Genomic DNA, 24,208 nt, shown 5'->3' on the forward strand with positions numbered 1-24,208 from the left:
AGGACTGGAACTGCGGTCCTCACGTTGTAGGTCACTCTGGAGGCCTGGCCAAATAATTGCATCCTCAACCTCTATGGAGCTCTGGCGACAGGGTCTGGGAGTAGCAGTCCTGAAGGGAAGAACTGTGCTTGCCACTGAGTTTGATCTGTGTTTCCCTCTGAAACACACAGCCAGGAGCCCAGGGCTTTTGCAAGTTCCCCCTGGCTGTGCCTGACTAGGTATGTGAGGAGGTGGAGGGTCAGCTTTTGAGACGGGGGTGTCAGAGCAGGCCTAACTGGGCAGAGGTGAATGAAGCGCAGGGTAAAGTGTCCCCAGGGTCCCTATGGTGTGTGGACAAGCGGACAGGCCAGAGGTCCCACTGGGCTTCACTTGGTGAGATTCCCAATAGCAGGAAGCGGATATTTGAGCCGGAGGGCGGAGCGCTCTCCCCAGGAGCTCCCATCATCTGCAAGATTTCCCCTCTGACCTCAGATCCAGCCCTGGACCTCACTCTGTCTCTGCGCATGCGCAGAGCCTCCATTGGCCTTCCTTAGGGACCAGCCCTGGTTCTCATGTGCCAGCGGGTATCTCTTTTGTTTTCCCTTCACTGGCTTTCAATCTGGAGAGTCCTGTTTTTCACTTCTGAGAAACTTTCCCAATACTTCTTTGGGAATTTCCCTACCCTGACTTTTCCTGTTTCTCTTTCTGATTCCTATATATCAGATGTTAGGGCTCTAGAACGACCTCATAGTTTTCTGACCTTTTCTCTGCTGTTTTCAAAGTCCCTATCTTTTCATTCTCCTCTTTGGGAGATGACCCTGACTTTCTTTTCTCTGTCTGTCCCATAAATACTTGCCGTCTGTCTCTCCTGGTTCTGTCATTGTCCCAGGTTTGTGGGGTGGAGCAGGAAGCAGTGCAGAAAATGTTTCTGTTCTCATAGGGATCATAGTCTAGTAGAGGGAGAGAGAGAGAAAACAGCTGGTAAGTGGATCAATTATTGGTTAGGTGGGTTAAGAGCTAAGAAGTAAAAAAATCAGTGTAAGGGTATAGGAAGGGACATGGTTTGATTGGGTCCTTAGGGAAAAACTCTGCTGAGGTCATAGTAGAGCAGAGATCTTCCAATTCCTGCCCTCCACCACCTTTTTTGGTTTTACCACACAGCGTGTGGGATCTTAGTTCCTCCTGAGCCCTACCCCCACCCCCTGCAGAGCCTTAATCACTGGACCACCAGGAAAGTTTCCACCTTCCAACCTTTAATTCTGCTACCTGTTGAAAACAATTTCTAAAGGCTTTTGTTAAATGATTAATCTTTTTAAAAAATAATATTTACTATCTTAACCATGTTCAAGCATGTTCACATTGTGGTATAACCATCCATCTCCAGAATGCCTTTCATCTTCTAAAACTGAAACTCTTTACCCGTCAAACAATTCCCCAATCCACCCCTCCGCCACAGCTCTGGCGACCACCATGTTACTTTCTGTCTCTCTGCATTTGACACTCCAGGTAGTTCATAGAAGTGGAATTACATAGTGTTTATCCTTTTGTAAGTGGTTTATGTTACATATAGCATAGTGTCCTTACAGTTCACCTATGTTGTAGATTGTGTTACTCATTCATTTATGGTTGCACTGGGTCTTCATTGCTGGGTGTGGGCTTTCTCTAGTTGTGGCAAGTGGGGCTACTCTTGAGTTGCAATGTGTGGGCTTCTCATTGTGGTGGCTTCTCTTGTTTCAGAGCACAGGCTCTAGGAGGCATCAGTTCAGTGGTTGTGGTGCACATGCTTAGTTGCCCCAAGGCATGTAGGATCTTAGTTCCTGGACCTGGGATCGAACCCGTGTCCCCTGCTTTGGCAACCAGATTTTTAACCAGTGGACCTCTACAGAATAAGGCTGGATAATAATCCATTAGGGCTTCCCAGGTGGCGCAGTGGTAAAGAATCCACCTGCCAAGAGACACGGGTTTGACCCCTGGGTCAGGCTTGCCTGCAACGGCAATCCACTCCAGTATTCCTACCTGAAAAATCCCATGGACAGAGGAGCCGCATGGACTACAATCCACGGAGTCTCATAAGAGTCAGACATGACTGAGCGACTAAACACAGTAATCCATTGTGTGCCTGTACCACATTTGTTTATTCACTTATTCACCAGTAGACACTTGGGTTGCTTCCATTTTTTGACTATTGTGAACAATGCTACTGTGGATGTGGGTGTACGGAATAACTTTGAGACTCTGCTTTCATTTCTTTGTGGTATATATCCAGAAGTGGGATTACTGGATTTTATGTTGATTCTGTTTAATTTTTTGAAGAGCTGCCATCCTCTTTTCCACAGTGGCTGCACTATTTGACATTCCTACCAACAGTGCACAAGTGTTCCAGTTTCTCTCTAGCCTCTCCAACACTTGCTATTTTCTGGGTTTTGTGTATTGTTGTGTGTTTTTGTTGTTTGATTTTTGGCCATATTAATGAGTGTGAAGGCGTCCTTTTTATAGCCACTTGTTCTGTCTTTATCTTTCATGAATATAATACCTTAACTTTGAGGATATTACTTCAGTTCAGTTCAGTTCAGTCACTCAGTCATGTCTGACTCTTTGTGACCCCATGGACTGCAGCACGCCAGGCCTCCCCGTCCATCACCAACTCCCAAAGTTTACTCAAACTCATCTCCATTGAGTCGGTGATGCCATCCAACCATCTCGTCCTCTGTCATCCCCTTCTCCTCCTGCCTTCAATCTTTCCCAGCATCAGGGTCTTTTCAAATGAGTCAGCTCTTTGCATCAGGTGGCCAAAGTATTGGAGTTTCAGCTTCAGCATCAGTCCTTCCAATGAACACTCAGGACTGATCTCCTTTAAGATGGACTGGTTGGATCTCCTTGCTCTCCAAGGGACTCTCAAGAGTCTTCTCCAACACCACAGTTCAAAAGCATCAATTCTTCAGTGCTCAGCTTTCTTTATAGTTCAAACCTCACATCCATACATGACTACTGGAGTCAAAGCTATGACTTGACGGACCTTTGTTGGCAAAGTATAATGTTCCTTCTTTTTAATATGCTATCTAGGTTGGTCATAACTCTTCTTCCAAGGAGCAAGCATCTTTTAATTTCATGGCTGCAGTCACCATCTGCAGTGATTTTGTAGCCCCCCCAAAATAAAGGCTCTCTCTGTTTCCATTGTTCCCCCATCAATCTGCCATGAAGTGATGGGACCAGATGCCATGATCTTAGTTTTCTGAATGTTGAGTTTTTAGCCAACTTTTTCACGCTCCTCTTTCACTTTCATCAAGAGGCTCTTTAGTTCTTCTTTGCTTTCTGTCATAAGTGTGGTGTCATCTGCATATCTGAGGATATTACTTACACCCCCCCTTTTTTTTTTCTCAAGCCACTCTTTTAAAACATTTCTGCATTCTCCCTGGGCATCCAGGCTTCCTCTTCATTTGTCTGTTCTGGATTCTCCTTTGTGCTGGAAACTTTCCAGGTGGAGACCCTTTAGCTGCTGCCTCCCATTTGAAAAGTAAAGAACCCATTAGGAGATTGATATTGAATAGAGGATTGGAGGCAGTGTGTGTGTGTGTTTGTAGAGAGACAGTGTGTGGGGGGTGTGTGAGGTTACAGCTGCTGACTGCTGGTGGATTTCCCAGGACAGCAACTGGGTGCTGAGCTGACCTTTCAAATATCAAATCTCAAGTGTCAGTACCTGCATGTCTCTTTTCTGAGGCCATTTAATTTCTCCGGAGAAGATCCTTCCATCCCACCTAGGAGGTATGAGCCTGTCTATCTTCTAGAAACTGGAGTGGAGCCTGGGAGCTCTTCCGCCAGCATATTGATTTCTACCGGCCTCTCTGGTTTTCAGCCCACTCCCTCTGCTGGACTCACTGTCCCCCCGTCCTGGGGGCTGAGGCCCCTGGGGTGGGATGGAGGAGCGGGTGGTGTCCTGAGGGTCTCTGGCTTCACACCCTCACTGTCCGCCCCGCGCTCCCCACTTAGTCTTGTGTGGTACCCGGAGGATGGGCTCTGCACACACTTTCCAGCCCGTCAAAACTGACCCACTTCTCTCCTCTACGCTCGTCTCCTCTCTTTCTTCTTGTCCTTTACCTTCATATTATTTATCATTTTTATCTATTTTGTATCTTTAAAATTCCTTTACTTCCTTTACTTTTCTTTTAGTTTCAAGAGGGAGCCCAAATAAATGTAGGTGATCAATCACCATGTTTAAATTCCTGTGTTTTTTTTTTAAACAAAATTTTCTCAAATCATAAAAACAATTTGTGCTCCTTTAAAGAACTAGAAAGAGGGAAAAAAATAGGCCAATAATCCCATTCACAGATGACAAATACTTTTCATAAGGTGTATTTTCTTTTACTTATTATTCTTCAAGTGATTTTGCATATTTCAAATCAGATGTAAAGAAAACTTTATGTTCTGCTTTTTTCCCCGTACAATATTACAATATGAGCATCTCCCATGTTATGAAACTTTGGAAATGTTTGTAATGGCTATGACAATAATTGATTCCGTGTTGTACTAAAATTTGCTTGATTATGCTATTGTTTAACTGGTGGGCTGTTTTCAGTTGTAAGTTTTATACAGTGTTAAAGATGTTTGTGCAAAAAGTTTATTTCAACCTTTTTAATAGAAAGGTTTTTTAAAAAATAGAAGAGATTTTGTCATAGGCTGCTGCTGCTGCTGCCAAGTCACTTCAGTCGTGTCCGACTCTGTACGACCCCATAGACGGCAGCCCATCAGGCTCCGCTGTCCCTGGGATTCTCCAGGCAAGAACACTGGAGTGGGCTGCCATTTCCTTCTCCTGTCATAGGCTAAGGTAGTAGATTGAATGGTGGTCCCCCAAAAGATATGCAGATATTAATCCCTGGGGCTTGCGCATGCTCACATGTGCTCAGTCGCTCATTCGTGTCTGACTCTAAAAACCCCGTGGACTGTAGTCTGCCAGGCCCCACTCTCCATGGGATTCTCTAGGCAAGAGTACTGGAGTGGGTAGCCATTTCCTTCTCCAGGGGATCTTCCTGACCTCCAGGGATCAAACCCACATCTCCTTCGTCTCCTTCAATAGCAGGCGGATTCTTTACCACTCTGTCATGGGGGAAGGTGGCTTTAATTGGAAAAAGAGACTTTGCAGAAATGAGGCAGGGAGATGATCCTGGAATATCTGGGAGAGTCTAAACCCAATGACAGATGTCCTTATATGAGACAAAAAAGGTGATACAGACACAGAGGAGAAGGTGACGTGAAGACAGAGGCAGAGTTCTGTCTGGCTCAGAGTTCTGAGCCAAGGAACCCAGCAAACACCAGAAGCTGGAGAAGCAAAGAATGGATCTTCCCTGAGAGTCCTCAGAGGTAACCTGGCCCTTCCAACACCTGCTTTTAGACTTCAGCCTCCAGAGCTGGGAGAAAATAGACTTCTGTTGTTTTCAGCCATCAGGATTGTGTTGCGTTGTCATGGTGACCCCAGGAAACCATTACAGGTAGATTCTAAGAAGTGCTCTTGGTCATGAAAGGTTGTTGCTGAACAATAAGACGCTGGGATTCTTGGCCTCCGGAGGAGACGAATTCAATCCGGGGCCAGAGACGAGGCTGGATCGCTCACAGCTTTTGTGTAATAACGTTTTATTAAAGTATAAAGCAGATAGAGAAAGCTTCTGACGTAGGCATCAGAAGGGGGCAGAAAGAGTACCCCCTGCTAGTCTTCAGCTGGATGTTATATAGTCAATAGCAGTCTGTTAATGAAAAGAAAAGAATGTCTTAAAATTCAGAATGGCACCAGATAATTCATCCCAGGCCATAAAACGGCTGACTTGAATCTTGTAGGAGGGCAGATTACCATTCAAATAGTTTCGTTTACATAGATTAGGGGAACAATATCTGAGTATAACATACCGGTTTGTCAAGTAGGTTGAGCAACCAACTTGAAGACAGAGTCGGGGTTACATTAACATAGCTTAAGACAAATATTTCCATAAGAAAAAATGTATTGGTTAACTCAAGGTTTGAGAATAGTTAGCTTCAGGTGAAAACAGGGGTCATGGCAACACAGTATTTTAAGAGAAACCTTCTTTTAAATTTGTATAGAGAAGGAAAAAAAAATACCACTAGTTTGTTTTCTCCTGCCGCTTCAGAGAGATTAAAAATGTCTGGCACTTGCAGCCTATTTCCTCCATTTGGAGACCCCTGGCCTTCCTGCTTGTTACCCTCTCAGTCAGAGATACTAAATATTTGTAGATTGTCAAATTAAGCTCCCAAAGCAGTTTACACCCCTACTACCAGTCTACCACACTCATTTTTAGCTTGGTATGTTTCTTTTTTAAAAAAACTTTTTATTTTGTATAGGGGTAGAGTCACTTAACGGGCTTCCCAGGTGGCGCTAGTGGTAAAGAATATGCCCGCCAATGCAGGAGACGCAAGAGACAAGGGTTCCATCCCTGGGACAGGAAGATCCCCTGGAGTAGGAAATGGCACCTCACTCTAGTCCCCTTGCCTGGAAAATCCCATGGGTAGAGGAACCTGGTGGGCTACGACGCAAGGGGCTGCAGAGTCGGACACTACTGAGCGACTGACCACATGGCTGATTAACAGTTGTGATAGTTGCAATAGTTTTAGATGAACAGTGAAGGGACTCAGCCATACATACATTAATACATGTATCCATTCTCCCCAAAAACTCCCCTCCCATCCGGGTTGCCACATAACATGGAACAGAATTCCACGTGCTCTACCGTAGGTCCTTGTTGGTCATCCATGGTGTCTTGGCAGTTTCTTTCGCGTTGTAGCATTGAATCAGCCTTTACGGAGTGCTCCCTGCATCGCAGCATGGGGAGTGTCATGAGGGTCAGTATCTCTGCCTTGTCCCCCGATGTGTCCCCAGTGCTTAGACTCCCACCCACCAAACCATAGAGGCTTACTGCGTGGATGGATGGTGACAGGGGTACAGGTCTGACTAAGATGCGACTCCTGTGGGTGGCTGAGCACCAGGACACGCTGCAGGGAGAGTGGAATCTGCCCGGGGGCCAGGGAGGCGCGGAGAAGGGGATCTCCTGGGTCATTAGGAGGCGGTGCCTGCGCTGGGTCTGGGATGACAGTGATCTTGGTGGCCGCCAGCCAGCGCCAACCAGCCCTTCTCGCTAGGTCATCTCTGCTGCACCCAAGTCCCACCGAGGCCAGCGCCCGGCGATGCTGGTGTGCAGGTGATGGAGGTGGCCCATCTGAATGGCTGGGGGCCCAGTGGGCACTTGGGTTGTGCTCAACAGTGAGGGCTTTATGTGTGTGGCTGGCCCTGATGGGTTGCATTGCACCTGTGTGTATACACACACACACACACACACACACTCACGTGTGTGCATGCATAGGCAGTATTCCTTCTGGCCAGAGGCTCTGCTGAACTGCAGGCAGCACCCCCTTAGACCCTGCTTCCAGGACCCCGACCCTTGGCCTGCTCTGACTTTCTCTAGGAGCTCCCTTCCCGCAGGACACTGAGTCTATGGGGCGGAGGGGCTGTGCCCACCCGAAGTTCCTGCTCTCTTCCTCCCTGAGACCATCACACGGGTACCCAGGATCCAGGAACGCCCTGCCCCAATGCCCAAGGTCTTCTGTGAGCTTCTAGCCCAGTCTGTGCCCCACCCCACCTCCGCCATGGGGCAAGGACAGCGCCATCACAACAGTGGACAGATGGTGGATGGACCCCTGCCCAAAGGATGGGGGAGCAGCCGTGGACAGACATTGAACTCGGCGTTCCGTGTCCACACTCTGGCGCCCTGGGTACTGGGTGGAGAAGGGGAGTCTCAGGAGCTGGTCTGTACTCTATGCCCCTGCTCCTGTTCCCAGTGGCCCTCACTGCCCCCTGCATGTCAGCATTCAGCATGCCACTGGGGGGTCCAGATTTAGACAACAGCTTCCTGCCAGGTGGGGCTTGTCTGTGACTCACACAGGATCTCCTAGATCCTTTGGTTGGGCTCTGTGTGGACAGGATCATCACTAACAACCCAAGCTTCTCAGGCCCCACCAGGACTGCCCCTGGCCCCGGGTACCCTAGATCAGTTTGACCCCTGGGTGCTGGGGACTAAGTAGCTGGGTAGTAAGCACCTCCTCCACTAGCCTCCAATAAAGACCCTAGACACCACGGCCTGAGTTAGCATCTCCGGTGGGCATCACTTGGCACATGTCACGTTGGTGTGGGAGAATGAGCTGTTGTCCGAGAGGGTCCACTAGAGTGGTCCCAGCTGGGGATCCATCTCTCTTGGACTCTGCCCTATGCATCTTTTATCTTCACTTTAATAAAAGTCTGTACCCTTTCACTGTACTAAATCATCGAATGGGTCTTCCGAGTCCTGTGATTCCTTCTGATGGGTCTCGGAGATACGCTGGCACAGGGCCAGCATCTCCAAGTGGCCGGGCCTGGAGCCCCTGTTCTTCCCCATGTCCACCTCTCGTTTACTTCTTACAAACCCATCACTGCCAGGCTGACCTCATGGCCCCTGACCCTGCAGCCAGGACGCCCTCTAGCACAGCTGGCTCCAGACTAAACATTACGCAAGGATTGTTTTAATGGCTCAAGAGAGCCTAAGGGGGTGGAGAAACTGGTCCACAGGCCGTCGCACCTGGCCTTGTTCTCTGCAGAGCCTGTCGTTCCAGCTTAGATCCTTTATCGTCCCCATCCTCAAAAGCCCACTCCCGGGTCCCTGCACTTTTCAAGGTCTGAGCCAAGACTGAAGCAGTGCTAAGCCCTCTTTTCTACCTACGTGGAGCCTATCTCCAAAATGGGGTTTCCTATGCTGGTTCTAGCCTCCTTCTGGGGCCAGTGTCCCCGGAAAGGACCTCTGACTTCTGTGCCAGGAGGCACGCCAGTTGTTAGGCACACATAGCAAGGGGCAGTGCCAAGGGGGCAGGGATGGGGCGTTGCTTTGTAGAATGACTTTGGGTGAGCTGCTCCTCTTCCACGCCTTCTGATATCACTTGCACTTTCATCTGTTCCTTTGATCAACTATATAAGTGTTTGCTGAGGTTAACAGAGTTGATCAACAGAGGAAGGCGGTGGGTGGGGGTAGTGATAAATCAGGAGTTTGAGATTCGTGTAAAAATGGCTTCCCAGATGGTGCTAGTGGTAAAGAACCTGCCTGTCAATGCAGGAGACGTGAGATCCGATCCCTAGGTTGGGAAGATTCCCCTAGAGGAGGGCATGGCAACCCACTCCAGTATTCCTGCCCGGAGAATCCCATGGACAGAGGAGCCTGGTGGGCTACAGTTCATGAGGTCACAAAGAGTTGGACACAACTGAAGTGACTTAGTACGCACATGCATATACATAAAATAGATACCCAACAAGGATTTACTGTCTAGAACAGGAAGCTCTACTCAGTATTTTGTAATAAAATATAAGGGAAAAGAATCTGAAAAACAAATATATATATATGTAGAATTGAATCACTGTTATACACCTGAAATGAGCTTAGCATTGTAAATCCACTATACTTCAATAAAAAATACAAGTACATGAAAAAAAAACTTGTATAAATGTAGATGTTACAGTCAGATATATTAAATGTACTGTCTTAAATATGCTTTAACATTAATTTTATTTATTTATTTTTAACATGAATTTTAAATTGTGCCAGTGAGAACAGAGGCACAGAGGAGCTGAGTGACTTGGCCAGGGTCACACAGTTAGAAGAAGTGAAAGAATTGGAACACAAGCCCAGGATTCTATTAATTTACTGATGCATATGTATTATGTGCATGCATTTTCAGTCACTTCAATTGTGTCCAACTCTTTGCAAATACTGGAGCGGGTTGCCATGCCCTTCTCCAGGCGATCTTTCCAACCCAGGGATCGAACCTGCATCTCCTGCATTGCAGACAGATTCTTTAGCCACTGAACCACCTGTGAAACCCACATACATAACATATGTATTTAGGAGTACTGCATTCTTCCCACAGTTTACGAAACAACTATTAAAATGCTCTATCAGCAGTTTCAACACCAATGTCTCTTGTCATGTCTAGGGAACTTGAGGTCTGTAACAAGTTTCCCAGAGCAGGGTTTCTCAAACTTTACTGTGAATATGAACCGCCAAGGGCTCCTGTTAAAACACAGATTCAAATTCCACATTCTAACAAGCTCCGGGCCTGGAGAGAAGATGCTGGTGGGGAGGCCATAGAATGAGAAAGTCCTAGGCGCCCACGTCTTTGATTTTTATTTAGGCTGTCTGAAATGGTGCAGTTTGAATCCATGCATGACCTGTTCTGCGGGAATTTTATCTTAAGCATACAGGACACTTGATATTCCTCTCCTCCTTGTAGGTGTTTAACCACAGTCTCCATGATGTAATTTCCCTGGTGTTGTTCAGTCGGATTCTGCAACCCCATGGATTGCAGCATGCCAGGCTTCCCTGTCCTTCACCATCTCACGGAATTTGCTCAAATTCATGTAATTTCCTACCGGTTTGATTTTTAAGGACTCCTCTGGTGGCTCAGAGGGTAAAGAACCTTCCTGCAAAGCAGAAGACCCAGTTTCAACCCTTGGATTGGGAAGATCCTCTGGAGAAGGGAATGGCCACCCACTCCAGTATTCTTGCCTGGAGAATTCCACGGACAGAGGAGCCTGGAGGGCTGTAGTCCATGGGGGTCGCAAAGAGTCAGGCACAACTGAACGATTAACATTTTCACTTTCACTTTGCTTTTTAAAGTGATGTTCAAAGATTTGTTTATAATGACATTCAGCATTCCAACTGGGACTGTAGATTGCATCTGGTTTAAGTGCTTTGGCCAAAATAGCTCCCAGGAGGTCATTTCAGGCTGTTGTGGCTTCCCCAGATACAACGTAGTGATTTAAACCCAAGTAATGGAAAGAGTGGGCTTCCCCAGTGGCTCAACGGTAAAGAATCTGCCTGCACTGCAGGAGACACGAGTTCGATCCCTGGATCAGAAAGATCCCCTGGAGGAGGAAATGGCAACCCACTCCAGTATTCTTGCCTGGAGAATCCCATGGACAGAGGAGCCTGGTGGGCTACAGTCCATGGGGACGCAAAAGAGACAGACACGACTTAGCAACTAAACAGCAAGCGACATAATAAGTGGAAAGAGTGTCCTGCAGTGTGAGAATGTGGAAATGCATCAGCTAAAAGATGGGATGCTTCTGCTTTTCAGGAGATAAATTTGGGACTTTGCCTTATGGAACTCGGCCAGGACACGTGGTCCGTGAGCCCCAGACACTGAGGGCTCCTTCTGTCCCTCACGCTGGTCAGAGTGTTCCTGGCCTCTGCCTTTGGTTCTTTCTGCCTAAAAAATTCTTCCTTCTTGTGTGGCTGCCTTTTTCTCACCATCCAGGTCTTGATTCAGAGGGGCCATTTCTGTCACTCCGGCTGGAGAACAAACCCTACTTTCCCACCAGAACCCCAGTCCGTTATCTTTCACCCTTTGTCTTACCCAGGATGCTTGTAACACCTAAAACGAGTTTGTATCTGTAGGTACACAGGCATATGTGTATATGTCTGTATGTGCATAGGTCTCTATGAACGTACATGTATGTGTGCGTGTGTCTGTGTGTGTGTGTGTATGATGGTAGGCTACCCCCTGCCAAATGCAACCTGTGTTCATCTTATTTTATTAGGTGCTTAATACGTATTTTAAGCTTTAAGTGCTAAGTGGGTAAAACCCCTGCATAATCTCAAATTTAACTCCAAACACTAAAACATTAGTCTTGTATGTGTCTTTGAGATGCTATTTTCTGAACTTTTTTTGTTCTGTCACAGGTAGGTCACACTACGGAGGTCCAGCAGATGGCGCTGTTTCCCCAGGACTGAGCCCCTTCACTCGCAGTGGCCTCTGCCTGGCTCCCTTCCTATTGCAGGGCTAAGCCACGCTGAGACACACTCTGATCTTCCCTGAATAATCCTCCATGAAAAAATTAAATTAGGCAGACTTATATATGTCCCCAGGTAGAGCCCTGCCTACCCCACATGTCCTCCCATTGAAGGGATCTTGCATCCTTCCCTGGTTCTAAAGGGGTTCAAGGAGGTGTATTTCGGCACCCAATAAAATCATATTGGCATCCAATCCTATCAGAAACACCTAGTGGGTCTCAGGTCCATTTCTTGCCTCTGGAAACACCTCCTTTAACAGCCAGAATTGGGTGGCTTGCTCTTCCCAGGCTGAGAGCTGTCCAGGGGAGAGGATGGGGAGAAGGGAATTTGGAGAAGGAAAACCAGAATCAGGATCCTGGCTCCCACTTACATCAGAGAAGCCTCTTCAGCCCTCTGCGCCTCAGTTTTCCCATCTGTAAAATGGAGATAATCATAGTGCCTCCCTTCAAAGAATAAAGCAGACACAGGTGGTAACAAGTACATTACTTTGCTTCTGTACAGGGCAAACCAACACTAGACTGATTTCCATATAGCGAAGGCAAAGACAGGATTTGTATATGAGACAGAGGAGAGGGGAAAGGAGAAATGCGAGGTGTTTGGAGATGGCCAACCTCAATGGATGTGAACCTGAGCAAACTCTGGGAGATCATGGAGGACAGACTGCAGGACGCCCCTGCAGTCATGGGGTCTCAAAGAGTCGGACACAACTTAGCAACCAAAAGACAACAATAATTTTGTTCTGCTTTTCTTTGGTGAGATGCTGAGTGGCTGGCATCACCAAGGGGCCAGGCAGAATGTTCTGCTCTTGGTCCATGGATGGGCCTTTAAGAAAGCAGTTTGAGTTGTTTGTGGGTCTCCAAAAACCTTTGGGGCTTATCTGCCACCTTCAGGACAGGCTGTGTTCTGTGTTGCGACTGCCATCAGGATCGCAGGCAGTGCCCCGCCCCCTGCCCCCTGCCTTCTGTTCTAGGTCAGTGCAGTCAATATCCTTGGAATTCCTTGCTTACTACCCTGCTCTTTGCGGGACTAGAGGCCCACTGGGGGCAGAGACAGGCCTGTCTTGCTCACTGATATACTGGGGGGCTGTTTTCCTGGTGGTCTCCCCTTGGCCCTTTGTCCCTCTCCTCTCTGCCTGGGCCATCTTGCCCACCTCCAGACATCAATATCATCTCCTGAAGAGGTTTTCACACTTTCCTGGGCATCAAAACCACCTGGAACTGGTTTTAACACAGCTTTGGAGGCCCATTCCCATCAACTCACACTCGTTAGGACTGGGGGCACCCAGGTTCCTCCCTTACCCACTGACCACCCTGACGCCTCCCTCCCTCCCCAACCCGCCACACACATTTGAAGCCAAGAAATGCTAATGTCCAGCATTTATGGAAGGTGCTTTGAGAATTACTCATCTATAATAAGCCAATGGTTAATAAGCATCTTGAATGAATGAGAGTTCTGCTACTCTTCATCCGACACCTATATGCTTCAGTGGAAATGGGGACTTTATAGCTCTCCCCAAAACTCCCGTGGAGAAGTTGGGCAGTTCTAACCCTGTTCTTTAGTTTATTACACAAATACTGTACATATTGAGCACTCAGGAAGGACAAGCCATTGTACTAAGTTTGAAAATGCAATGATGCATAGAAACAGACATGACCCCTGGCTTCACGCAGACTATATTCTATTGAGGGACACGATATCTAATTAGAAATGATAATATTAATAAATGCTATGATGACAGGGAAGTGAGATTGAGAGTACTAGTCACCTGCTCTCAAACCCACTGCCTGCCCCTCCCTGATGTAGTAGATCACCCCCAGAGATGGCCACCATCAGTTCATTTCCTTCTTGTACCCACATGACAATATCCCATTAGGAGACGGGTGTATTTCTCCATCTGATTGAATGTGAGCTAGCTTGTGACTGCTTTGTTCTGGAGATCAAAGATTACAGTGGAAGTGATGCTCAAGTAGCCTAGATCACATGTAGTCTTGGATCTTCCTCCTAGATTTTTGGAGATGCTTGCTCTTGGGACATTCCTTCTTGGAATCCAGCCATTATACTGTGAGAAGCCCAAGTTTCATGGAGAGCCACATGATTGACAGCCCAGCTGCCATCCGACTATACCTCTATGAGAGATCCCAAGTGAGCCCAGCCAATCCATAGAATGATAAGCGGTAATAAATTGTTATTCTGAGCCATTAAGTTCTGGGTCGGTTTCTTACACAGTAACAGATAAGCCGAGAAGACATCAGTCCTGGGAAATGAGATGCTGATCTATCTGGGACTGCTTGGCAGATGAGACTTGGAAGGATTTCAAAGAGACTGTCAATGAAGGTTTGAAGGAAAGCAATTTTTATTGGCGACTGGAAGAAAAGGGATGTGATTTATATACTGGCAGGACAATTAGTGAGATGGTTGGCTGTGTCAACTTGGAGCATAAAAACTGTACCTAATGAACTTGTGTATCTGGCTAAGGAGGTTTCTAAGTGGGATGTTAAAAGTGCCAACTGGCTCTTTTTACCTGCATATACAATATGGATGTAGATGGATGAGCTAAAAGAAAAAGGAGCTGTTTGGTTTTCACAGAATTTTGAGAAAATGTAGAGCGCTCAGAGCAATCTTTCCAAATGACAAGATGTTTTCAAAGTAAGAAATGGCCTCGTGGCAAAGATCAAACCCAGGGACTGCCAGTGAAGTATGACCTGTCAAGGTAAAATGAAGTCCAGAGTACACCTACGAGACCTTAAGATGTCAGGAAGATTTGTAATCAGGATGTACTTTGCAGACATTCGCTGTTAGACAGAGGACTCTAACAATCTTAGGGAGCACTTTTATACCATTTCTGCTGGACAGCAGGGTCCTTTTTCTAAAAAGAATCTAAAGGGTATAGTCGCACAAAAACATCACAGGCAACCCAAAATGTAAAAGGATATATCTTAGAGAGAAATGGGTCTTTTATAATTTGATAATAGGAAACCCATGTGAATTTGAGAGGAAATGTGTCAGCTTAGACTGAAGGGACAGAGTCAGCTGAGAACGACAAGGCAATTTTTGGGTCTGAACATGGTATCGGCGGGAGGCAGACTGAGAAAGTGAGTTGACGGTGCACACGGGTGGTTTCTTATGGGAGAGGAAGGGGCACAGAGCAGAACTGAGAACCCAGAGTCATGGAGAAACACTCTCGGGGAGCAGGACTGTGCTTCAGTCAAGGAACCAGTGATCTGGACCCAGTTGCCTTTCAGAATTGCGAGGGGCCGGGGACTCCTAGGCACTTCCCATTCTTCTGACTTCTTATTGTCCCCACCATCCTTGATTGGGAGTGTTACTGCGTTTACCCTTTGATGGTCACTGCATGTTGGAGTGGGAACGTGAAGGGTGACACGATCGTCTCTTTTTTCTTTTTTTTTTTTTAATTGGAAGATAATTGCTTTACAATATTGTGTTGGCCTTTGCCATACATCAGCATGAATCAACCACAGGTGTATATAAGTCCCCTCCCTCCTGAAACCTCCTCCCGTCTCCTACCCCCTCCCACCCTTCCAGATTGCCACAGAGCACTGGGTTGAACTCCCTGCGTCACCCAGCAGATTCCCGTTCGCTGTCTATTTTACGTGCAGTGATGTATGTTTCCATGCCATTCCCTCAGTTTGTCCCACTCTCTCCCTCCCTCACTGTGTCCACAAGCCTGTTCTCTCTGTCTGCATCTCCATGGTTGCCCTGTAAACAGGTTCATCAGAACCGTCTTTCTAGATTCCATACACATGCATTAATAAATAACATTTGTCTTTCTCTTTCTGACTGACTTCACTCTCTAGAACAGGCTTTAGGTTTGATGCAGCACTTTTTACAATAGCTAGGACATGGAAGCAACCGAGATGTCCACTGACAGATGAATGGATACAGAAAGTGTGGTACATATACACGGTGGAATATTACTCAGCTATAAAAAAAGAACACAGTTGAGTCAGTCCTAATGATGTGGGTGAACATGATCATCTTTAATTTTCAGATCTCCAGATTGTGAGAACATGTGCTTGAGGAGCGGCCCCAGAGGAGGCTTGTCTTAGTCTGCTTGGGCTGCTGGAGCAGAGTACCACAGACTCTGTGGCTTATAAACAACACAAATTTATTTCTTACAGCTGTGGAGGCTGGGAACTGCAAGATCAAGGCCCCGGCATGCTCATGTTCTGGGGAACGCCCTCTTCCTGGGTCACAGCCAGCACATCCTCACCGTGCCCTCACATGGTGGAAGAGGGGAGGGAGCTCTCTGGGGCTTCTTTTATAAGGCACGAATCCCATTCACTGAGGCACCTCCCAAATTCCCCACCTCCAAACACTATCATCTCTGAGCATTGAGATTTCAACACACACATGAGCTTAATTGCTCCAAGGCATGTGGGATCTTCTGGGACCAGGGATTGAACCTATGTCCTCTGTACTGGGAGGAGGATTCTTAACTACTGGACCACCAGGGAAGTCCCAGAATTTTTATTTTTACAGTAGTCAAAATATAGAAGGAACCTAAGTACCCATCAAATGATAAATGAATAAAGAAGATATGGTATATATACACCATGGAATATTACTCAGTCATAAAAAGAATAAAATCTTGCCATTTATGACAACATGGATACACTTAGAAGGTATTATGCTAAATGAAATAAGTACAACAAAGAAAGACAAATATTGTATGATTTCACTTATATGGGAAATCTAAAAAGAAAAATTAACAAACATAAAAATACAGAAACAGAGCAATAGATACAAATAGGGCATTGCCGGGGGGCTTAGGGGGAGGAAAGAAATAGATAAGGGACAGATATAGAAAGCAAATGTATGGTTACCAAAGTGGAAAGGTGGGGGATTTGGGGATTAACATAAACACACGACTATATGTAAAATAGATAACCAACAAGGACCTACTGTATAGCACAGAGAACTCTGCACAGTATTTTGTAATAACCTATAAAAGAATCTGAAAAAGAATAGCCACATGTATATATATAACTGAATCACTTTGCTGTACCCCTGAAATTAATGCAACATTGTAAATCAACTATACTTCAATTTAAAAAAGCAACTCACCCTGCCCCTCAAAAAAACCACAACAAAACAACAAACCCATGATTAGAAATTTCAGTTTGCGGTTGATGTTTTTGTTTTAGTGACTGGGAAGAAGCTGTTAATATGATGTATTAAACTCCAGATTGAAGTATTATTGCTATATAAAATCACCTGTAAAATCTGTATTCCTTTTCACCCTGCACCTCTTTCCTCTGATATATTTTCTAAGTACAGAGAAAGATATTAGAAATAGGTGAGGAAGATTAAGAGATACAAAATTCAAGTTGCAAAATAAATGAGCCATGAGTATGAAATATACAGTGTGAGGAATGTAGTCAATATCTATGTAATATCTTTGTATCTAGACATCATGATGATTATTTTGAAGCTTAAATATTGAATCACTATGTCATGGTTAGTTAAGAAACTAATACAGTCTTGTAGGTCAATCATGCTTCAAAAGCAAACAAACAAAACAATAGGAAAAGAGATCAGACTCGTGGTTATCAGAGGTCAGAGGATGCAGGAGAAATTGGATGAAGGCAGTCAAAATGGAAGAAAATCTATGACAAACCTAGACAGCGTATTAAAAAGGAGAGACATCACTTTGCTGACAAAGGTCCATATGGTCAAAGCCCTGGTTTTTTTCGGTAGTCATGTATGGATGTGAGAGTTGGATCATAAAGAAGGCTAAGCACCAAAAAATTGATGCTTTCAAACTGTGGTGTTGGAGAAGACTCTTGAGAGTCTCTTGGACTCTCAAACCAGGAGATCAAACCAGCCCATCCTAAAGGAGATCAACCCTGAATATTCATTGAAAGGAATAGTGCTGAAGCTGAAATTCCAATACTTTGACCACCTGATGTGAAGAACCGACTCATTGGAAAAGACTCTGATGCTGGGAAAGATTGAAGGCAGGAGGAGAAGGGGATGACAGAGGATGAGATGGTTGGATGGCATCACCGATTCAATGGACATGAATGTGAACAAACTCTAGGAGATTGTGAAGGACAGGGAAACCTGGTGTGCTGCAGTCCATGGGGTTGCAAAGAGCGACTGAACAAGTCAAAATGTACACACTCAAAAACAAAACAAAACAAAGCAAACAAACAAAAAAATGTACACACTCCCAGTATGTACTCTTTACCACCCCAGGAATTGTAGCCCACCAGGCTCCTCTGTCCATGGAATTCTCCAGAAAAGAATACTGGAGTGAGTAGCTGTTCTCTTCTCCAGGGCATCTTCCTGACCCAGGGATCGAAATTGGGTCTCTTGCATTGCAGGCAGATTCTTTACCATCTGGGTCACCGTGAAGACCACACACTCTCAGTTATAAGATAAATACATACTAGGAATGTACGTTGTTGTTTAATCACTAATTCGTGTCCGACACTTTGTGACTGTGAACAGTAGCCCACCAGGCTCCTTTGTCCAGGAGATTTTCCAGGCAAGAATACTGGAGTGGGTTGCCATTTTTATTTATTTTATTTTTTTTAGTTCTACCACTTTATTGCTACCAACCCATCTCCCTCCACCCTCCTGCACACATGCTCAGTCATGTAACCCCATGGACTGCAGCCCGCCAGGCTCCTCTGTCCATGGACTTTTCCACGCAAGAATACTGGAGTGGGTTGCCATTTCCTTCTCCATGGGTTGCCATTTCTAAAAGAAACTGACCAGAAAGCCATCCTTTTTGTTGAAAGCAGCTGCTTTGGGGCCGTTTTCCTTCAGGTTCAATCAAGAAGAGTGAACACAGCTCCTGAATTCAAGTTCCGAGGCCCAGGGGGTGGCTTTCTTCCCAGAGCCAGGACGGCCTGCCCGAGGCGAAGTCCAGCCCTCGCTCCAGAATGCAAATGCCATTTCAAAGTGTTAAAACGGTAGGATTTACATCTTGCTGTAAAAATTCTTTTGAAGACCACTTTCCTCTGAAGATCCCATTACACTGTGGGGTGTCTGTATGTCAGGACTCACAGGGAATGCAGATGTGATAATATGGACAGGTCTGGTTATGTATCCAGGGACCGCACACAACTCGGGGATGACTGTCTTTCTCACTGAACGCTCATAGCAGCCTCCAGTCATGTCATTTTCCAGCCCATGCTTTTTGCAAACTTTAAACTTTTTATTTTGTGTTGGGGTATAGCCGATTAACAATGTTATGATGGTTTCAGGTGAATAGCGAAGGGACTCAGCCGTAGGTATACATGTATCCATTCTCCCCCCAAACCCCCTCCCACCCAGGCTGCCACATAACATCAGAGTTCCATGTGCTCCACAGTAGGTCCTTGTTGATTATCCATTTAAAATATAGCTGCGTGTGCATGTCCGTCTCAAACTCCTTGCCTTCCCATGGTCTTGACCTTGGCACTTAAAAGTTTGGGTCCATCACTGAGTTGATCACAGTGTGATGAGATCGCAGAGGGTCAGAGGTCACCCTTCATGTGTTCCCTGGAGTAGGACCGGGCTGACTAGGATGCTGACTAGGGGGAGGCTGGTTCCCTCAGCACAAGGACTGCTGGATGCCCCAGAGCCCTTGCTGACTTTAGCAGGTGCAGATCTTTTCTCTCCAAAATGAAAAAGGTTTGTGGAACCACTTTTTGCCAGATCTGCTGGAGGACCGGGAGGCACAGAGATGAGCCAGTCTCAGACCACAAAGGGTCTAGATGCCAGGCCCTGGAGGCTGAGATAGAGTCAGCCTATGTTGCTCTGTGAGGCCGTCTGCTTCCCCTGTGAACAGCTCTGGCTGTTAGAAGGTTCTCCCTGGGTCTGAGCCAGAATCTGTCTTGGAAGAAATCTCCCCCTGCCCTTCAGTCTCAACTCAGCCTTCTGGAACCACACGGAACAGATCTAAGCTTTGTTGTGTTCCCGCGAGTCTCCTTTAATCAGCTGAGTCAGCTCCTGTGTCCTGACCAAGCTGTTTTCCTGTCTCACACTTCAGGACAGAGTTGGGCTCAAGCCAGAGCTTTAAAGTGGCCTGAGCCTCTGTCTCTCTGCACAACTCACCATCTTCGGCCACTTCTATCCATCTCCAGGGACCGCTAGCCCCCGAGTCTCTGCATTAGACAAGAGCACAGTGACCTCTCATCACCAGATCCGATAATCATTTCTCTGTCTTCAGTCTTTTTCGTGTCTCACAGTCAATTGTCCCTTCTCTATCCTTGAAATTCTCCCTTCTTGCAGGTTCCATGTTATCCTAGCTTCCCCATCCTCTTTGTTGGCTCCTTTCATTCTAAGCTCCTCCTCTGCTTGACTTCCAGTAGACTTGGTCCTGGGTCCCTTCTCTTTCCTACACCCTCCCTGGTGAGCCCATCTATTCCCACAGTGTTACATCCCCTCTGCCTGCCAAGAGCCCCTCAGTCTCCAGGTCCTACCCGATCTCTCTTGTGAAATTTACACATGCCATCCCAATGTGACATGCCATCACATTTCATGCCATATGAAAATGACAGCTGCAAGTCCAAGGATGTTTCGGATGTCACAATTCCCACACAGAGCTTGGATTCCTATCATCACCCCCAGACCAGCTCCTCTTCCATCCTTCCTTTGGCCACCACCACCAACAAACCAGTACCCAAAGCCAATGTCTGCAAGTTCTTCACATACGCACCTCTCATATCCAAGCTCTCAGCAAGTCCAAGAGACTTTACCTTCAAAAGCTTTCCCCAAGCAACCAGTTTCTCTCAATCTCCTCCTCCAGCCCCACATTCCAAGCCAGTATGTTCTCTGGCTGCATTACTTCCCTGGGCTCCCAATGGTTCTGCCTGTTGTCACTCTTGTCCATCTACAATCTCATCTGCACCCAGCCCAGAATGATCATGTGTGTGTGTTAGTCACTCAGTTGTGTCCAACTCTTTGCGACCCTCTAGACTGTAGCCCGCCAGGCTCCTCTGTCCATGGGGTTGTCCAGGCAAGAATACTAGAGTGGGTTGCCATTTCCTTCTCCAGGGGATCTTCCCAAACCAGGGACTGAACCCAGGTCTCCTGCATTGCAGGCAGATTCTTTGCCCTCTGAGCTATCAGGGAAGCCCAGAATGATCATCTAAACACATAAATTAGATCACATGATGCTCTCCCTTCTGCCTCATTTAAAACTTTCAAGTAGCTTCCCACTCCACGTTGAACCTATCTTAGCCTCCAGTGCCTGGTGTCTGGACCCGTTGTGATCTAAGACTGGTCACGTCTGTGCCCTCATCATCCACTTTCCCCACCACCCACCTCCTAGAAGGGCTCTGGTTTTCTTTCTCTTCCTCCAACCTGTCCAGAACTCTTTCCTGCCTCCAGGTCTTTGCCAGCTCTGTTCCTCCTTGAATACTCCTATATCTGCACCTTCCTTTAGTTCTCTGTCACATGACCACACTTTGATTCTCTGCATTCTTTGTATGATGATAATTAAATTACCCTGATATTTTTCTTTTGAGCTTCCCTCATAACTCAGTTGGTAAAGAATCCGCCTGCAATGCAGGAGACCCTGGTTCAATTCCTGGGTTGGGAAGATCCGCTGGAGAAGGGATAGGCTACCCACTCCAGTGTTCTTGGGCTTTCCTAGTGGCTCAGCTGGTAATGAATCCACCTGCAATGCTGGAGACCTGGGTTCAATCCCTGGGTTGGGAAGATCCCCTGGAGAAGGGAAAGACTACCCACTCTAGTATCCTGGCCTGGAGAATTCCATGGACTGCAAAGAGTCGGACACGACTGAGCAACTTTCACATTCTTTTCTTTTTCTTATTTGCACACTTGCCTTTCTCTACTAGAATATAGTTTCCACGAGAATGCAGGGCTTGCCAGCTTGGTCACAACTAAACGCTCAGCATCTTCAGCTGGCCCCTGGTGGGCATTCAATAAGAATACATTGAGTAAGTGAACAATGGAATGACTGCCCTTGCAGACACACCTCTAAAAGACATGGTAGACATCTACAGACATGGTTACAATAACTCCCCTGCTGGCATCCATGCCCTGGGACATGCTTCTTCCACAGTGATTTTGGGTATGTCAGTGGGACACATGAAAATGTGACTTGGAAAGCGTTCGCTGTGATGACCACTGAGATTACCATGAGGACATACCAGGGGTTTTCTTGGTGGTCCAGTGGTTAAGAATCTGCCTGCCGATGTGGGGGACATGGGTTTGATTCCTGGTCCAGGAAGATTTCACACGCCATGGGGCAACTAAGCCCATTGTACCACAATGACTGAGCCCCAACTTCAGAGCCTATGCTCACAGCAATGAGAAGCCCATGCACCCTAACTAAAGAGTAGCCCCTGCTTGCCACAACCAGAGAAAGCCTGCATGCAGCAAAGAAGAACCAATGCAGCCAGAATAAATAAATAAATACAATAACATAAAGAACATGCCAGGCTGAAGTCAGCTGTCAAAGGAATCCTGTCTCCCAGGGATGTGGGTCAATGTAGTACCTATGCCTTGGAGACTCGCTGGAAGGGAGCAGCCCCCAGGCAGGGCGCCCTCGGAGTGGCCGTGGTGAGGGACCCTGGGGAACAGCAGCCCGGCCGTTGGGGAGATCAGCTACCTGTCGCTGGAGGTCTGGGAGTTGCCTTCTCCTGCCACCCCACACCTTCCTAAGCCACCCGCTCACCAGCCGACCCTCCAGCTGACTGCAGATGTGTGAGAAAGAGCTGCAAACCTCAAGAACAGCTCAGTCAACCCCTCAAGTTCAGTGCAGTTCCGTGGCTCAGTCGTATCCGACTCTTTGTGACCCCATGGACTGCAGCACGCCAGGCTTGCCTGTCCATCACCAACTCCCAGAGCTTGCTCAAACTCTTGTCCATTGCATCGTTGATGCCATCCAATCACCTCATCCCCTCAAATCATGAGCTAAATGCCAAATGTAAGCCATTACGTTTGGGGATTATGTGTTCACAGCACAAGCTGACCACACCTCTGATTATATCCTAAGGATTGATCCCCAGGTACCTTCAAAGTACTTAGTACATACTACCAAATGGCTTTCAGAAAGGCTGTGTCCAGAGAAAGAGAGTCAACTTGTGGTTGCTAATGGGGAGGGGGGCTGGGGAAGAGACAGAATGGGAGTTTAGGGTTAGCAGATACAAACTATTATATGTAGGATGATAAATAACAAGGTCCTGCTATATAGCACAGGGAACTATATTCAATATCTTGTGATAAACCATAATGGAAAAGAATATGAAAAAGAGTATATATATGTATATACACACACACACATAACTGAATCACTGTACTGTGTAGTAGAAATTAACACAATATTGCAAATCAACTGTGCTTCAGTAAACTAAATTAAAAGACTGTGTCCACTTCTATCCCCCTGGATATAAGATACATAAGATGTAGACTGTTCATTATACGACATCCTCACCAGCACTGGGTATTATCATTTTAAAGGGCATTTGCCAACCTGATATATGAAAAAGGGCCCATCATTGTAGCTCAGTTTGGGTTTCTTTGACAATTCCAGGGGCTGCACTTCTCTCATATTTATCAGTTATCGGTGAGGTGTCTCTTCTGATCCTTTTGAAAACCAAAGTTATGGGAATAATTCCTGTATCTCCGGTACCCCTTGTAGGGGGGTGCAGGGTAGCCTCGAATGACTGCTCCTTGCTTTCTGCCAGCTTTCCAGGAAGACCCTTCGTCTCTGCGGTAATTATCAGCCAATGATCACCCCCTTTGCGCCCTTTCAATACTTCCATGGTTAACCCAGCATTAGCTGGAGGGCTGCCTAATGACATTTTTATAGCCTGATGCCTCCCCGCTTCATTAAGTCCCTGCTGTGGCCACAGCGGGGACTCCCTGCTCATCCGTAGGACTGGGCAGTGTGACTGCAGCTGGACAGTAGAGGTGGTCAGGCCAGAAGGAGATCCCAGGGTGGGAGGCCTGCACAGTGCGGTGGAAGGAATGAAAGCTCTGGATGGGAGGGCTCTCTAAGGCTGCACTCCTGACGGAATAAGCTCAAGAAGCAAGCCCATGAGTGTATGAGACCAGCCCGAGCTCGGGTGCTGATTCTGCCTCTTAGTAACGGTGTGATTCCTGCTTCTTTCTCCCCACTTGTACAGTGAGGCCCTAAGGCCTGTTTGTGTTCAGAGTGAGTGAAGTGATGCTTGTAAGATGCTAGGCACGGAATGTTTAATACATGTCACCTCCTGCTCCCTTCCTTTTTAGCAGTCCCTAAAGGTTTCCCAACTGCTCAAATTTAGTGATTTCCTCTTAGGTCAGGGGTCCCCAACCTCTGGGATCTAATGCCTGATGATCTGAGGTGGAGCTGATGTGATAATAATAGAAATAAAGTGCACAGTAAATGTAAC

The sequence above is a fragment of the Cervus elaphus genome, chromosome 13 (assembly GCF_910594005.1).
Source record: "Cervus elaphus chromosome 13, mCerEla1.1, whole genome shotgun sequence".
Classification (NCBI taxonomy): Eukaryota; Metazoa; Chordata; class Mammalia; order Artiodactyla; family Cervidae; genus Cervus; species Cervus elaphus.